Here is an 18269-nt window from a genome sequence, read left to right as displayed (position 1 = left end):
AAAGCAATAAGTAGGCCAGTCGGCACTCAGCCAGCTGGAGATTTCCAGAAATGGGCCTTTCAGATACTCCCCAGTTCAGATCATTATGCACTGAACAGGCTTCGTGCAAAAATCACCCAGTAAAAGAGATACTAGACCGCGTGCTGCCATCCCCAGACAGTTAAGACCTCCTGTTCCATTTGGGTGCAGATTCAGTTGGGAGGGGCAGTGAAATTTGGGATGAAAGACGGGCAGAGTGGGGCTGCGTGGGGAAGCCCGGTCCTCACCAAGCTGTCACATGTCGTGACACACCACGGCCTCTTCGGCGATGGAAAGGGTGGTGGTATCCAAGCACGTCCAGAAATCCACAAATTCTTTGGCACTCCTCCTGTCAAAAGGTGGAATCTGTTCTCCCTCCTCTGGAATATGGGCCAGTCCTAGTCACCTGCTCCTGACAAATAGAATACCCCGGAAGTAACTTGCACGGCTAGATCACAAAAGGTCATGGTGCGGCTTCCGCTTTCTCTCTCTCGGTCTCTCTATCCTTATTTCTCTCCCTCTCCCTCTCTCCCTCTCTATCAGGATGCTGGCACTTGGCACCCGGCCACCACCGGGCAGCCACATGGCAAAGCCACACGTGGGTGTGAGGGAGTGAATCCTCTGCCCATTGAGGCCCCAGGCTGTCAGGCTGCCCCAGAAGGTGCGAAGTGGAGCAGAGATGAGCCGAACTCACCGAGTCAGGCCCAAACTGCAGATTCATGAGCAAATTTAACATTGTCGTTAGTTTAAGCTGCTAAACGTTGAGGTGCTTGATCACACGTCAACAGATATCCAGAGCAGAAAGCTTCTCATTCAGACTTACCATTTTTGCAGTACTTGGAAACTGAGGCCCCAGTGGGGCAATGCTTGGCCATAAGGGTAGAGCTGCTGCTCAGACACTGGCGTCTGGCCTCCCGGACCAATGCCACGTCCTTTGCCCCACATGAGGATACACGTTCTGTGTTTACTGGCATAGCACTCCCAGGAGGAGTGGGAAGTGGCCACCAAGTGGCCTCACCTGAGCAACCTCTATCTTCTTGTACTGATGTCACACAGTGGGATGGGCACCTGGGGTCCTGGGAATAGGTTCTCCTTGCATGCCACCCAATGCTGTTTGTATAAAGACCCCTGGGCACCTAGCAGTTGCTGGGGAGACAGTGGTGGTGCTTTACCAGATCTCGGTACCCTGGGAGACAACCCCGCATAGATATGAGAAGGTAAAACTCTTCCCAGCCCTGGAGTGGCTACCTGGATTCTCAGAGGGTCTCCTCTGAGGTGCAGGGAGCCAAGGGGCAGAAGCTTTGCCCAGTTGGAGCTCAGAGCTGGAAATTAATAGGGGAGAAACAGCAGTGAGCCTCTGTGCCCAGGCATGAGGATAGCATCTAGAGAGGATAAGCCGTCTTACAGAGAACTAATCATCGAAAGAAAAAAGTACTGTGCCCCTAGGTGAATGCAGATGGAATTTACAGGCTTCAAGGGAGAGGGTGAAGTCCATGGGGTGGTGGGACCAGAGAAGGGCCCCAGACCAGGTGATGGCTCTCGTTTTTCATGCATGTACTTTAACGTGCATCTGGAAGTTCTGCAATCAGCCAATCGGTCAGCAAAAGTATGACGAATTGATTATTGGGAGCCCAGGACACCCCTGAGCTTTCTAGAGTAGCCAAAGTGATGGGCAGGGCCCTATTTTAAGGATCCACAACCCTGTTCCTGCAGGACTCCCCAAAGGAAATCTAAAGGCACAGGTAATGTGGGGAGTGCATGCTGCCCACACAGGGCAGGGATCTGGGGTCAGAGCTCACAGAGGGACCTGAACTTCGTAGAGTTGGACAGGAGGGAAAGGCCTGTGGGTGAACGCCCACAGGAGCCCAGAGAGAGGTTACCAAGCACCCTCTGAGCATGTGGCTGGAGCCTGCACTGGACCCACTACTCCCCCACAGACCCAGCGCCCTTCACCTGAGAAGGAGACTCCTGGACCTGAGCCCCATCTCTCCAGCCCATGCTCTGTACACCCCACTGCCCTGCCTGCCCCCCACCTGCCTCTCCATCACCCTTGCTTGTTGATAAAACTCTGGGTCTGTTCTTACCCTCTGCGCTGGACTTCATCCCATCATTTTGCAACTGCTGGGCTTGTTCAGGTCTGGCAGGAAAAGGCTCAGAGGTTCAGAGGGCGCTTCTGGCCTGATGAAGTAAGACACATCCACAGTCCAGAGCAATGCAGGGTTCAGCATAATCAGGCCATAAACTAAGGCCACAGGCGAATGCTGTTTAAGCCCAGCAAAGGGAGAGACCAGCTCGTAGGAGGCTCCAGGAAAACCTCCTGTAGGAAGGAACACGTGACACCTACCATCGAGAATCTGTTGGAGCTAAGGGTTGAACCGTGAGAGCAAAGAGAAGAGGAAGATAAAAATCTAGACAAAAGACCAGTCCTAAACAAGGCTCAGTGATAAGAAACACTGTAACTAAATCAGGGAAGACTCCGCTTCCTCGCTGGGCCGGAAGAGGACCACACTGTCATCTTGCCCCACACAGCGGGCTGGGGTGGATTGTCGAGGCCCGGAGAAGAGGCCATCCAGAGCAGGGAGAATGAAGCTGGGCCCCGCCTGATACACACACAAGGCAAGGGTGGGTATGTCAGTCCATTTCCCTCAGGAGGGCACCCTTGAGCACCAGGTCCCCAGGCAGAGGCGGCAACGCGGGGGAAGTTCTGGGAGAGCATTGCCCTGGGCCAACCCTGCTTCCCACCTATGCTGTGAGGGCCACGGTTTACAGTGCAGGACACCCTGCTTCTCCGTGTCCACACACGATTATCAAGCACATGTTCAACCTCATTGCCCCAACCCTGCACCCTGTGTCATTACCTTCCCCAGAGCCAGGGGCTGGGATGGGTCTGGAACCTCCCTCAGCCGACCACTGCTCCTCATGACTGCTTACCATGCATGAATGCTTGGCACGTGGGCCTCAGCCACCCAACCCTTTCACTGGAGCTCATAAAGAGTGCGGACAGAGGGGCGGGAAGGCCTCCCAGTGGATTCTCCTTTGGTAGCGCAAAAGTCTAAAGGACTCCTGTCAGAGGATGGACTGGGATGAGGTCCTTTCCTCAGATGGGGTTTCCAATTCATAGGACTGAGCGGGCTCACTGACTCCAATAGGACCCTGAAACCAGAAACACTGGGGATCAGTATGGCCTCTGAGAATTAAGTTTTCTTCACAGGGAGCAGAGACTACCCCCAACCACACAGAGTGAGGGTACCACCTGGTTCTCCAGGGGGCAAGCATCCCTAATGCTTCCAGATAATGATTAAATCAAGGTGGTGCCTTCCCAGGGAGGTATATCTCTCGTAAGAAAGCACACAGTAACAAAATGGTGACGGGTGGCCTCATGGGATGGGGAAGTGCTAGAGCCGGACTTGGCCAACACAGGCTCCCACTCTAAGCCTCTCCAAGAGCTCATCTTCATGCCCAATGGGAGGAGCCTTGGGGGAGCCCAACCTTCTTCAGGTGTGTGCTGTGGCCTGGGGCTCTAAACTCCCCAGCGAGGCTCCCAGCCCTCCTCTACATGCACACTGGCTCCAGGAGTTTGCTGGCAGCTCAGAGCACGGGACAAAAAGCAAACTCTCTTTCCAGCATGTTGAAATTTGCACTGGTTTAGCCTACTTGGGTGGCCAGCTGGTTGGCCATACATGGCTGCCATGACTTGAGGCAACCTCCCTCATCCAGCTCAAAGGCCCAGTTCTTCATGAATCTTCACTTTGTTTTTAAAAACAGGGTGGGGGGGCACCTGGGTGGCTCAGTCGGTTAAGCGTCCGACTTCAGCTCAGGTCATGATCTCGCAGTTTGTGAGTTTGAGCCCCGCATCAGGCTCTGTGCTGACAGCTCGGAGCCTGGAGCCTGCTTTGGATTCTGTGTCTCCTTCTCTCTCTGCCCCTCCCCAACTTGTGCTCTGTCTATGTGTCTCAAAAAATAAATAAATATAAAAAATTTGGGGGCGCCTGGGTGGCTCAGTCGGTTAAGCGTCTGACTTCGGCTCAGGTCATGATCTCACGGTTTGTGAGATCGAGCCCCATGTCGAGCTCTGTGCTGACGGCTCAGAGCCTGGAGCCTCCTTCGGATTCTATGTCTCCCTCTCTCTCTGCCCCTCCTCCACTCATGCTCTTTCTCTCTCTCAAAAATAAATAAACTTTAAAAAAATTATTTAGGGGCGCCTGGGTGGCACAGTCGGTTAAGCGTCCAACTTCAGCCAGGTCACTATCTCGCGGTCCGTGAGTTCGAGCCCCGCGTCGGGCTCTGGGCTGATGGCTCAGAGCCTGGAGCCTGTTTCCGATTCTGTGTCTCCCTCTCTCTCTGCCCCTCCCCCGTTCATGCTCTGTCTCTCTCTGTCCCAAAAATAAATAAACGTTGAAAAAAAAAATTAAAAAAAAAAATTATTTAAAAAAAAACATTTAAAAAAACCATCCTGCTTTATCCCTTATCACATGAATTTAAACTTAATGACACTGTAATGAAAGGCATGGAGTGTGGGGTGGAGAGGCCTGAACTGAGTATTTCCTGCATGTCCCCAGTCATTCATTTGGGCATTTGCTCCCTGATCTCCTGGGATTCCACCACCCGCAGAAATGTTAGAGGTATGAGACCCTGTTAACAGAGAAGAAAATCAAGGCCAGAGAAGAGAGGAATTTGTATGAGTCTCACACCGAAGTGAATGACTTCTCCATTCAAACCATATGACTCCAAAGTTCTATTTTATCAGGATTAGTGTCGCCCACCTGGACAATAAAAGAATAAAGAGAGAAATTCTCTCTCTCTTTCTCTGTTTCCATCTCTGTCTTTGATTAGAAAACCTGTAACCAAAACCACAGCACTGTTTTTCAGCATCCACCATCTTCCCTCCAATGTGGATCCCACAAGAAAGGATCTATACAGGCCAGAAGCTTCTGTGGAGGGTAGGAGCTGGATCCTGGTGGCTTTGAGTGTCCACCTGCTGGGGAAGTAGCTTTCCTGCCTGACTCCCAGCTTCCACTCAGAAAAAGTGGGAAAGGGAACAGGCCACAGGTAGCTACAGGCCCAGAATGGAGATCGTAGATAAGCTGGAAACCACGCAGTCAGGGTTTGGGGGTCCAGACCACAGGAAGAAGATTCTCTCCACAGGGAGGGCCCAGCTCTCCACTCACGGGGCCCAGCTTCCAAGGGGCCTGCGGGAACAGAGGAAGAGGGAGACGGAGTGAGTCAGAGTTTCCAGTGCTACAGCTGCTGCCACAATGGAGGCATTGAAGCTGGTGTGGGCAGAAGCAGGCAGGGGCAGGGGAGAAGAGCGTGGAGGGATGGGGCCACCAGGAGAGCCCCACATGAGAGGGCCCGACGTCTAAGGAGCCACAAGGAAGGAACTGCACTTTGAGGGAAGGGGCCTCCTGACCTTTAAGTCTGCCCTCGGTGCCACAAGGGGGGCAGGCCGGACCTCAAACAGCCCCCCTGGGCTCATGCCTGCATCTCATTATCTGCCCTGCCCCCAGAGGCATCAAATGCCCGTTGTTCTCAGCTTCCCCACCCTGCCGCCACTCAAGTCCTTGGCTAAAGAATGCGTTGTGGGCACAGGGACAGTAGAAGAGGAAGAGACTGAGTGCGGTCTGTGCCCGCCTCTGCTCTTCCCCACCCGCCCTCAGTGCCCCAGGTCTTCAGTGCCTCTGGAGGCTGGGGACAAGCCCCCCCCCCCCCACAGCCTGCCCCTGAGGAGGTGCCTGGCCCACGGACGGGCATCGTCTCCAGGCCCCAGTGCGGCTCCCGTGAGTTGGCATCAGCCTCTGCATCTAATCCGCTGCAAATCTGGGTTCTCACACCAGTGCCCTCACCCTCAGACCTGCGGGTCTAGCCTTGTCCACTGAGGGCTGGCATTCGCTCCTTTTCGGTGATTATCAACAGTTGAACGGATCCTCTGGCAGGGGCAGGTTTGTGTTTTTAACCTCCCAGCATCCTTCAAATGTTTCCTTCGATCCTTTCCTCTCCACCATCAGCACCTTACTCCCAGCTGCCCTCCTCCCTGCCTTGGACACCCTGGAATATTCTCCAGGCCTCTTGTCCTGACTCTCCAATTCATTCACTTGAAGAAAAAAAAAAAAAGTAAACCTGATTGTATCACTCACACCCTAAAATCCCTTCAAAATTTCCCCATTGCTTTTGACCTAGAGACCCAACTCCTTCCTGTGGCCCGGAAGGCCTGGCGTGCTCTAGCACATCCTCCCAGCTATTATTTTCTTCACTTCCCTATTCTCCCATCAGACAATAAAGCTCCCAAGGTCAGGGACCACGTCTGCTTTGCTCTTCAGACTATTTCCAGTTTGTGACTTCATCCTGGGCTCAAGCAGTAGTAACAGGTGAACAAATGAATGAATGAATGAATGAGCGAATGAATGAATGATCAAAGGAGGCGGCTGTCTCTCTGGAAGGTAAGGAGGACTGCTCCCCTTCCCCAAAGCATATCCCATTAGTCTGATGTCCGAAGTGCTGTGGAAGTTGGATTAGATCCCTCCCAGGTGTCTTTTAATTCTGCACAGGGCACAGTTCGCTCTCTTCAGACAGAACCATTGGACTAGAGCTATGTCCGGGCCCTTTTATTCTGCTGCTTTATGTGTCTGTGAGAAAGACCCTGGGTCGGGCCAGGACCACGTGTGAAGAGGGAGCCTGACTCTGGGCCACATGGGCACAGAAGAGCCTTTATTCTGGCGACTCTTGATCCCTCACTCTGACTAAGCCCATTGGTGCACTGCGGGGGGAGGGGGATAAAAAGAAAAGTCTTGAGGAATGCCGGGGAAGGAAGAGAAGCCGAGTGTCTGGATGGTATGACCCCAGGCTACAACGCTACAGTGACTCAAAACATTCTCCTGTATCAGGAAGATACGCGCGCTCCCCCAGCGGGAGTGGGACTACAAATTGTTCAACTAATTGGGCTGCATTCTGAACTCAGCCTTAGTCCAGAGCAGGCCTCCTTCACAGGGATCCCCCAGGACAGACCAGTGGGGACTCTTGCCCCCTGTGGTCAGGAGAGTGAGCTGCTGGGCTGGGGCAGGTGCCAAGGTGAGGAAGGGGAGCTCCCAGTCACCAGCGGGGGGCTAGGAGATGATGAATAAAAGGACAACTGGTCCGGCATTGCTCAGTTCACAAAGAATTCACCATCTACAATGGTTAGATCCTTAAGCAAGATTGCCTTCTCATTGCCTTGCATGTAAAGACAATTAAGCTCAAACAGTGCCTGCGATGTTCATGGTTGCAGAGTGTGGGGCGAAGGGGGAGAGCGGAGTCAGACGGGCAGCATCCCAGGGGGGTGATGTGATATCCCGCTACATGACACTGCTCTCCGGGGACTTATGAACTCCGCAGTAGAGGTTATGGGTAGATTGTGGGAATTCTTCATGAGGCTTTTAAAAAGCTATCATTGGTGTAAGTTGCTTTTACAGACATCCCTGGAAACCATGGGGAGAGTTGGCTAAGTCGTGGGGTAGTGGTAATTGCACTGAGTTCACACCAAAGGCCAAAGAGGAGCCAGAGAGATTGAGAGACAGAAGACAGGATCCTCAGACCTCTGAACCTACTGCCTGGGCCTCTGTGGGTTGCTGGGCAGCGACTATAAACCCACGTCCCTCAAGGCATTGGCCAGCCCAGCTAACAAACACGGACATCTTTGGTCTAAAAGGAAAAACAAGGTGACAGACAGAAATGCTATTTTTGTTGGGGCGCCTGGGTGGCTCAGTCGGTTAAGCAGCCGACTCGGGCTCGGGTCATGATCTCACAGTCCGTGAGTTCAAGCCCCGCGTCGGGCTCTGTGCTGACAGCTCAGATCCTGGATCCTGCTTCAGATTCTGTGTCTCCCTCTGTCTGCCCCTGCCCCTGTCCCGCTCACGCTCTGTCCCTCTCTGTCTCTCAAAAATGAGTAAACATTAAAACGTCTTTTAAAAACAACAAGAGCCCTGCTGATACGAGATAGGGGAAGGTGTGAACCAGTCTTAACTAGTGGAAAAACAGCAAGGTGCCTGTACATACACTGGACTGGGTTATCCATGGGGAAGGACACCTGGAGAGAAGTACTAGAATCTGGGAGTCCAGGGCAAGAGATGCTGAGGGAGGAAAAGGATAGCGAGCCCTGCCTGCCTCACCTTGGCAGCCTCTGAATAGACACTCATCACCCCAATCTGTTCTTCCCTTCCCATCGGTGGAACCCTGGCCATGTCAGGATGGGAGACCAGGGCTGGAGTCTGGGATAGAAGGGAAAGAAGGAAGAGAACCAATAATTGTCCTGATGACTGGGCATCCACCATAGCCTCTTCTGAGCAGACAGGGCCAGCGCAGAGATGGCGAGGGGACCGGGGAAAGGATGTTGAAAGGAAGAGCCTGGTGGTCACGCTGGGTCTCTCTCCTAAAGCCTCGGGGCACCTGTCACCTCCGTAAGAAGAGTAACACCCTGCGTTTGTCAGGCTTCTTGTAGGGTCCTGGAGAGTAACAGGCACACCGTCTGGAGCTGGGATGCGGAACCGAGGACGGTGAAGTGAGCGGACATCTGCGGCCTGCCAAGGACACGCACCCCTGACTGATGCTCTCCACGTATGCTCCTTGGCTAAACCCTCAGACGCCCTCAGAAGGACTAGGTTTCCACATGAGGAAAGCAAGCCGTGGAGTCAGGAGCCAGGAGGACAATTCAGGAGGGCACATCCGAGCTCCTTAAGAGGCAAGGTCATCCGGGTCCTTTACAAGTTTGCGATTCCTTGATTCTATTGGTCTGTTGTTGTGAGTCCAAGAGCGAGGTGTGCCTGCCTGGGGACGTAGACGCGAACAGTAGTTTCCTTCAGGCTAGTAAAATCACAAAACACAGAGGCTTAATTTCTAAAAGTTCCCTCAGAGGTAGCATTGCCTTTATGAAAATGGTAAAGGATACGTGAATAAACAGAAAGTACTAGTTTTGTCAGAAGGGATTCCGTAGTTTGTCTGCACGTCTAGCCTCTAGGGTTTGACATAATTAAGGAGCTTGCCTTTTCCTTGAGTGTGCACACACATGCACAACATACATGTGTACACACACAACACTCTGGGTACTGTGCTAAGCTACCTCTGGCCCCGCATTAGCCACATTCTTTCCTACAGCACCATGCCCTCCTCTCTTTGGGCTGATTGTCTTTTATGATTAATGAACATTTTAAATACCCGCAAATTCTGCCGACCGGCTTTGAAAAGCACTAAACAATCTCCCAGCTGTCGTCAGGACGGGCTTTGGAGTCCGCGATGAGAAAGTACCCAGGGGCATCTGTGGGGGAGGGGCCGGGTGCCGGACACAGGCTACTGGGGTCCAAGCCGTCCAACTTCCTAGCTGTGGGACCCGAAGCAGGTGCCTTATCCTCTCTGAACCGCAGTTTCTCCATTTGTAGCCGGAAATACGATAGCATCTGCTTCTGAGAGTTGGTGTGGGGATTAAATAGTTAGCCCAGAACACTGTTTAGAAGAGCACCTTTGGCGTCATAAGGCAGGAACTCCAGATCCTCCCTCTGTGGGCTCAGACACCCAGGATCTGCAAACTGTCAGGAGGTTTGGAGCTTCATGCCCACAGCAGCCACACGCCAGATTGAGTCTGGGGACTCTAGTGGTCTGAGCCTTTAGTTTCTGGGCCCCTGGGTGCTGGTTCCTTTTTCAATTTCTCGAGTGAAAGTAACCTGTTGGGCCTGTGAACCTTGCTCTTGGACCCTGGCTTGTCTGGCTCAGCATTGACTCCATATCTGCCCAGTTCAGGGATCTGTCTCATTCCCACCCTTGTTCGGGAGCTGTTTCCACCATACAGATCCTTCCAGAATTGCATTGTTACCATCTCCCAGACTAAGAGCACCAACCCTGTTCAGAAGCTCCTGCAGCCCCAAGATGAGAAGCAGGAAGTCAGAGGAATGGTTCAAAGACTAAGCAAAGTACACCATTTGAACTCCACTGGACAGAGTTTCAGAAACAGTGGCCCCTGGAGAATGGCAAATTCTCATTGGGCCGAACGCAGGGAAATGATCCCGCCTGCCCCACAGGCATCCTGCATGTGGCCCATTTGAATGTGTTGAGATGCACAGTAACCTTGACAAAGATGCGGGAGCGTAATGGCCCAAGGGGATGTGCTCTGACTAGCGTTGCCACCCACGGTCACTGGTGATAACTGCCTTTTGATTGCTGCCCTGGAAGTCCTGAGGGAGTCTTCCTGACCTCCACTCCCCAGGCTCTCCCATGGTGGAAAAAGCCCCCAGATCCCCTATATTAAATCTCTCTGCTTCCCTACATAGCTCTGAGCAAAGCCCCTCAGTGACAGCTCTCAGGGTCCAAGGCACCGCCAGCTGGAAAGACCATCCACACTCCTTCCCACATACCCTCTGCAGGAGAATTCTGGCTCACACCAGGTCTTTCCCTGATGCCAAGCCCTTTCTACCTGCAGGCTGAGAGCTCATTTCTCCAGGAAGTCTTTCTTGACCCAAGGACCCAGTTAGGTCTCCTTTCTTCATGCTTGCTACACCGTATGCATCGAACATCCTGCTCGATGTCAAGCTCCGTGAACAAGCAATTATGTCTGTTTTGCACCCCATTGTACCAGCACAGGGCCTATATACATAGACTTTGTATTCATGAATAAAATAGATGAAAAATGTCAAAAGGCTTTGAGATCATGATGCCTGGGATAGGGAAAGAGAATATATGCAGCTCAAATCCCTGAAGTCTGATAAGGAATGCATATTGGCACAGACTCTGAGCTGGGTGGGCTCCACGAGGTACAAAGGTGAGCCCACTAGGAGACCACATCCAGGAGGTGTGAACATGTATAAGCGTCTGGTGGTCTCTATGCAGCTGCATTCTGTTAAGGTTTCTGGTGACTTCTGCCTCCCTTTGTCCCTCTAGGAGCCATATTTGTGCCTGGAGGAAAAGCAGTGCCAGGAAGGAGACCATTCCCAGATGTCAGGAAAGCCACCTCTGCACTCCGTGGATGGCTTATTTTAGTTCCCGAACTTTCTTTTTCTTTCTTTTTTTTTTTAATGTTTATTTGTTTCTGAGACAGAGACAGAGCATGAGTGGGGGAGGGGCAGAGAGAGAGGGAGACACAGAATCCGAAGCAAGTTCCAGGCTCTGAGCTGTCAGCACAGAGCCCGATGCGGGGGTTGAACTCATGAACCGCGAGATCGTGACCTGAGCAGAAGTCAGACACTTAACCAACTGAGCCACCCAGGCGCCCCAATGTTTATTTATTTTTGAGAGAGATAGAGACAGACTGAATGCAAGCAAGGGAGGGGCAGAGAGAGAGGGAGACACAGAATCTGAAGCAGGCTCCAGGCTCCGAGCTGTCAGCACAGAGCCTGACAAGGGGCTCGAACTCACAGACTGTGAAATCATGACCTGAGCCGAAGTCGGTCGCTCAACCGACTGAGCCATCCTGGCGCCCCTAGTTCCAGAACTTTCAACAAGAGGAACCAGTTGGTATCAGTTCCTTGAACAGCGTACTTAAAGGATGAGTTTACCTCGTTTAACCATTTTTATATATTTCATTAAGGTCTAGGAAAGAAATTTTTTTTTTTTTTTTACTAAACAGAGTAACAGTCCTACCTGTCGTCACCATGAGTGGGGAGAGGGGGAGCTGGAACACCACTGGACGGCCAAGCCCTGTTGAAGCTGTGACCAGGTTTTAGCTTGTGAAAGTTCTGCAAACGTGCTTTTAAAACCCTACACGATTTTGTATAGACTGCACTGGAGAGCGGCAGAGTCCAGCTTTTCCAAACCATGTGTCATCTGCGGCTGGCTTACTACCACTGCCCCTCGGCCCCCCTGGCCCAGGGCTCCTCACCCTCTGCCCCCAGGGTACATCTGGGGCTACATCTCACCCACCTTCCGAGAAGCAGAGCTGTGGGCAACAAAGCTTAAAGCGGAGAAATCACCAGGAGTATACACACAAAAGCAGGAGACAGGAGAGGAGCCAAGAACAAGGATCAAGTGGAAGAAGGCGTAGGGAGGGAAAAAAAAAAAAAAGCCACCAGGTCTATCCGAACAATACTGGACCTCTGCCGCCCTCTAGCAGACGCTGGCCACACCACCTCCTCTGCCGTGGGAGCCCAGGAACAGACAGCAGGCTCAGAAGCTGGGTTCTACCTCAGACACCGCCACTTTCTAGCAGGTGACGTGGGGAAGTTATTGAAAACAGCTGGGCAGTTATCTCATTTGTAAGGAGGGGGTAATACTAGTCTTCACCTCCCGTAAGACTGTTAGGAGGTTTAAATGGCCAAGATGGGGAAACAGGGACCAGATTTAACCTCCCCCAGCGAGAACCCCTGGGAGGTGGGGGGCAGGTCTGACCAAATAGCTGAAATAACAGCTTTCAACACACAGCAGATCAGACACGAAGTACGGGGATCCCTGAGAGAGAGGAAACAAATGGTCTCTCTCATTGCCCATCTCACTGACCAGTTTCCACGGCCCAGGGAGGGAACCCGGGCATGGCTTGCCGACTCCATGAGTTGAGGAGACAAAGCTGAGAGTCTGAAGAAACCAAGGCAGATACTGAGGAACTGGAGCAAGAGAAAGCTGCAAAGAGACACAACCCTAGAGCACTCCAGTGCTCGCTCGGGCAGCACAGATACTCACGCTGGAACGACACAGAGAAGTAACATTAGCATGGCCCCTGCACAAGGAGACGCACAAACTCGTGAAACTCTGGAGAACTCCAGAGAAAGGGTCCCCTTTAAGTATGTAGCAGAGTACCGATCGGCACACGCGTGTGCAGAAACTACCCGAGCCCAGGAGAGGACCACCTGACTCACCGCAGGGCAGGGTACCCAGCACTCACACAGGACGAATAGCGTCTCTTCCCTCAAGGCAGACCGAAAACTTCACAAACCACGAGGCATTTATCTGGAGTCTTGCTTGAGGACTGGGGAATGATTACCCCAGAGTAAACACAGTTTCAGCCCCCCTAAGAAACTTAAAGGCATGACCCGAAAGGGTCAAACTCTTTCTAAGTAACTTAACGGTATCCCAGGACTAAGCTCCAAAAAACATGCAGTAAAACAAAAATATCCAGCACACAACATAAAAAGTAACAATGTGCAGCATTCCATAAAAAAAAATAAAATAAAATGGCCACACATGCAAAGGGGCAGGGAACATAACCCATAATGAGAAGAAAACTCCATCAATGGACTGAGTGCCAAAACAGGGCACATCAAAACTGGTGGGAGAGGGATCAAGCGACACGTTGAGGGGAATTCACAGCAGCAAACCAGGTTTGGAAGCAAGAAAACTTTCAAATCCCTGTTTATCAGCTTCCATATTTAAAAAAAAAAATAGAAAAGAAGAGCAAGTTATACTGAATGTAAGCGGGAGAAAGGAAATAATAAAGCTCAGGGCATACATAATGGAACAGAAAATAGAAGAACAAGAGAGAAAAATCAGTGACATTAAAAGCTAGAAGGTTTTTTGTTGTTTTTTTTTAATTTTTTTTTTAATATTTTATTTATTTTTGAGACAGAGAGAGACAGAGCATGAACGGGGGAGGGGCAGAGAGAGAGGGAGACACAGAATCGGAAGCAGGCTCCAGGCTCCGAGCCATCAGCCCAGAGCCCGACGCGGGGCTCGAACTCCCGGACCGCGAGATCGTGACCTGGCTGAAGTCGGACGCTTAACCGACTGAGCCACCCAGGCGCCCCAGCTTTGTTTTTTTTTTTTTTTTTTAAGAAGACCAATAAAATTGATAAACCCCTGGTCAGATTGATCACAAAATAAGAGAAAAGATTCAAACTACTAATGTCAGGAATGGTAGTTGTGATATAATTATAGGCTCTACAGCTGTTATAAAGAAATAAAGGAGAATATTGTGAAAAACTTGAGGCCAACATATTCAAGAAATAAAATGAAACAGACAAATTCCCAGAGAGCCGTTATCAATGTTCGCTAAACAGTAACAGATAACCAGACAGTGCCCTGTATCTATTTTTAAAAGTCAAAGTATGGGGCGCCTGGGTGGCGCAGTCGGTTAAGCGTCCGACTTCAGCCAGGTCACGATCTCGCGGTCCGTGAGTTCGAGCCCCGCGTCGGGCTCTGGGCTGATGGCTCGGAGCCTGGAGCCTGTTTCCGATTCTGTGTCTCCCTCTCTCTCTGCCCCTCCCCCGTTCGTGCTCTGTCTCTCTCTGTCCCAAAAATAAATAAACGTTGAAAAAAAAAATTAAAAAAAAAAAAAGTGAAGACTTGGTTCTCCTTCTGAGTCAAGAGACTAACAGAAGGGTCTCCACCCGTAAAAAAAAAAAAAAAAAAGTCAATGTATACCTTAAAAATCTTCTCACAAAGAAAAATTCCAGGTTTCATTACCTAACATTAAGGAAGAACTAATACCAATTCTACATAACTCTTCCAGAAAATTGTATAGGAGGAAGTATTTCTCGAGCCATTCTAGGAGGCAAGTATTGCCCTGATACCAAAACCAGACAGACTTTATAAGAAAACTATCGACCAATATCCTTAAGAAAATGAATGCCAAAAAAAAAAAAAAAAAAAAAAAAAGCTAAATTTTAGCAAATTAAATCCAATGATATAAAAAGATAATACATCATGACCAAGTGAGATATATTCCCAGAATGCAAGGTCAATTTATGATTTGAAAATCAATCAGTGTTATTCACCGTATTTATCAATTAAAAAAGAAAAACCATATAGGCATCTCAACAAACACAGTAAAAACATTTTCAAAAACTCCAACCTTCAGGGCACCTGCGTGACTCCGTCTTTAAGTGTCTGACTTCAGCTCAGGTCATGATCTTATGGTTCGTGGGTTTGAGCCCCATGTCAGGCTCTGTGCTGACAGCTCAGAGCCTGGAGCCTGCTTCAGATTCTGTGTCACTCTCTCTCTGCCCCTCCCCTGCTCATGCTTTCTCTGGAATCCAACCCCTTCTCACGATACTGCTGCTAGCCTGGCCCCAACATCTGATCTCCTAGCTTCCACCCTACCCTTCAATGAACTGTCCCCAGAGCAACCAGAATATCCATTCCATGTCAAATCTCACATCTCTCTTTTCTTTGCTCGCAGCATTGGCCAGAACCCCAAACACCACATCAAACAAACAGTGATAGCAGGCATCCTGATCTGGTTCCTTAAATTGGAAGAATAGGAGTCTAATGTTTCTCCATTAAATATTAGGTTTCTGGGGAATTTTTGAATATAACTTTGGCCAAGTTAAGAAAAATTTCTCCCATTCCTAGTTTGACATTTTTTAATCATAAAAGTTGAACTTTGTAAAATACTTTCCTACGTTAATTTAAATTGTTCTGTGATTTTTTTCTCTAGAATGTTAATACAGTTAACATTTTTTTACCAAAAGTTTTATGATAACTTCAGATGATGAGCTACCTTTGTAGGTTACACCCTATGTGAGCATGATATATTTTTTAACATGTTATTTCATTCACTTAGCTAAGATTTGAGATTTTCCTTCTACAGTAATAAGTGAAATTGGAGTACTGTTTTCTTTACCTTTATTGTTCTTATCTGAATTTTGAATTAAACATTACATTAGACTCACAAAACAAGCCAGAAACCTTTCTCTTTTTCTATTGATGGAATCACTTATAAAAATTAGGGATTAACGATTCCTTGAACGTATTCTAAAACTCACCTAAAACTCATCTGGACTTGGGGCTTTGAAGATAGGAAATCTTTAAATACCACTTTAATTTTCCTTAATAACTATTCGTTTAGGTAACTTTTATAATTTCTTCATGAACTAATTTTGGCCCTTATTCTTCTTAAACTTCATTCTTTGCATTTGTTTTTTTTTTTTTTTTAAGTTATTAGCACAATTACACATAATTTAATGTTCAGGCTATGCTGAGTTCACTTACCAACCTGTAATTATATGTACAGGCCAGTCTTCTTCCCAGTTGGAAAGAGAGAATTGGGGCCCCTGGGTAGCTCAGTCGGTTAAGCATCTGACTTCTGCTCAGGTCATGATGTCGTGGTTAATGGTTTCGAGCCCCGCGTCAGGCTCTGTGCTGACAGCTCAGATCCTGGAGCTTGCTTTCGATTCTGTGTCTCCCAGCACAAATCCTGGAGCCTGCTTTCAATTCTGTGTCTCCCTCTCTCTCTCTCTGCCCCTCGTCTGCTGACGCGCTCTCTCTCTCTCTCTCAAAAATAAATAAACATTTAAAAAATTAAGTATAAAAAAAACAGAGATCATTTTCTTTGATAATGTTCATACATATCTCTAGAACTGTGCACAACTGATAATGTCTCCAGGAGATTGTGCGCCCCAGGTCCTCCTCGGAGAGTCTGTGCTGTTTTAATAGCCATTTCAAGAAGCTCTGTCCTGCCTGGGTTCTTTCTACAATAAAATATAGATGGATCCTTCACACTCTTCTTCCTTGCCTTGCAGTTTCATGCCACCAGGGACTGCTACTGTGTCTTCCACATTCTTAAGATTTATCTCTTCCCATTCAGTGCCCAGTGCATTGCCCAAATAACCATGTCGATGGACTGATTACAATTGGAAGTGTTCTCTCTGCTGCATTACAATAAATCCAGGATTAACCAGAGAATCGTTACCTAGAACTTCCAGTTGTTGGAAATATCTCTCTAGTATACCTTCACTTTTAGAAGTAACCAGCTAAGGAGTGCCTGGGTGGCTCAGCCAGCTAAGCCTCTCACTTTGGCTCAGGTCATGCGTTCATGAGTTCGAGCTCGGCATCATTGGGCTCTGTGCTGACAGCTCAGAGCCTAGAGCCTTCTTTGGATTCTGTGTCTCCTTCTTTCTCTGCCCCTCCCCTGCACGCTCGCTCTCTCTCTCAAAAACTGAATAAATATTTTTTAAAAACTTTTTAAGTGACCAGCTAAAATAATAACTACCATTCATTCAATGCCTACTATAAACCTGACATAAATCAGCACTTTGGGTATGCTAGAAGCTTTATTAAAGCCACAGAAGGAAAAAAATCTTCGTAACTTTCTTTCACTGATTGGGAAAACATGCCTTACTTGTGTTAAGTGACTTGCCTGAAGTCATTTACTGAGTAAATAACAATGGGGATTCAAATTGAGATCCATCTGGTTTTAAACTGCTAACTGAAAGCTGGAATTTTTCTCAATAAAGAAGCTTCCAAGGAATGACCCAAATCAAATGGTTTCTGCCAAATCAGGTATACCTACAAAATTTTAAGCTCCTGGCTAATATTTTAATTCCTGGATAGCTATTAAGTTTCACGCTTGTACTAACTCCTGCCTACTGGAAGTAACTGTCTGCAGTCTTATACTGAGGAAGACTGTGCAACTGAGTTTGCACTAAGAGACGAAGATTGCAAAGAATGAATCTAATGTTTGTATTAGTCAAGATTGTCCAGAGAAATGGAGCCAGTGGGATGGAGAGATTAAGAGAGAAGAGGAGAAAGAAAGAGAAAGAGAGAGGCAGGCGGGGGGTGGCTGGCTGGCAGACAGGAAATTCTAGCAGGAGTTGATGTTGGGGTCTTGAGTGCAAGGCAATTTAAAGGCAGAATTTCTTCCTCCCCAGTAGACCTCAGTCTTTTCTCTTAAGCCCTTCAACTGATTGGATGAGGACCACCCATATTATGAAGGGTACTCTCTTTACCCAAAGTCTACTGATTTAAATCTAAAAACTACCTTCACAACAACATCTAACCACGTGTTTGACCAACCAACTCAGTACCATGGCCTAGGATAGTTGACACATAAAATTAACCATCACACAGTCACAGACCAGGAAGAGCATATTCTGGACAATAATGGATCTCAAATTTTAGCATGTATGGGAATCCCCTGGAAGGCTTACGAAAACACAGGTGTGGAGCCCCAGCCTCTGACTTCCGATTCAGTAGAGGGGGGCTGTCTTATAATAAGTGCCTTGATGCTGATGATGCTGGCCCAGGGACCACACTGCGAACCCCTGCTGCATAGTTGCTACTTTGCTCTAAGTGATGACATTGAACCATCATGAACCATCATCACAGAAATGTATGCTTCTGATCTGTATTGTGTAACAACAATTTCGAGTTTTTCCAACACTGAAAGTTTTCAACAAGAAGGACTTCCTTAACCCCCAGAAAAATGTCCATCCAGCCCTGAGCCCCCTCATACGATTATATAAAGAAAGTTAGGTGACTACTCACGTACCAGTAATCCGTCAATTCATAATTTAATTAACTTAAATTTAATTGATTGCAAAGCAATAGAGACACAACCCTGCGGGTCAGCCTGGACGTGGCTGACATGC

At 48.9% G+C, this 18269-nt stretch overlaps 1 non-coding gene across 1 annotated transcript; it reads left to right on the top strand.

Annotated features, from left to right (window-relative positions):
* The first annotated feature begins 12616 nt into the window (after positions 1 to 12616).
* LOC123577589 lies at positions 12617 to 12726 on the top strand. The gene has a single exon (XR_006701946.1). It is a non-coding gene; the product is annotated as a U6 spliceosomal RNA (small nuclear RNA).
* Positions 12727 to 18269: the final 5543 nt, after the last annotated feature.

Source organism: Leopardus geoffroyi, chromosome D2 (assembly GCF_018350155.1).
Source record: "Leopardus geoffroyi isolate Oge1 chromosome D2, O.geoffroyi_Oge1_pat1.0, whole genome shotgun sequence".
NCBI classification, from domain to species: domain Eukaryota; kingdom Metazoa; phylum Chordata; class Mammalia; order Carnivora; family Felidae; genus Leopardus; species Leopardus geoffroyi.
This window is presented reverse-complemented; position numbering and strand designations above follow the sequence as displayed.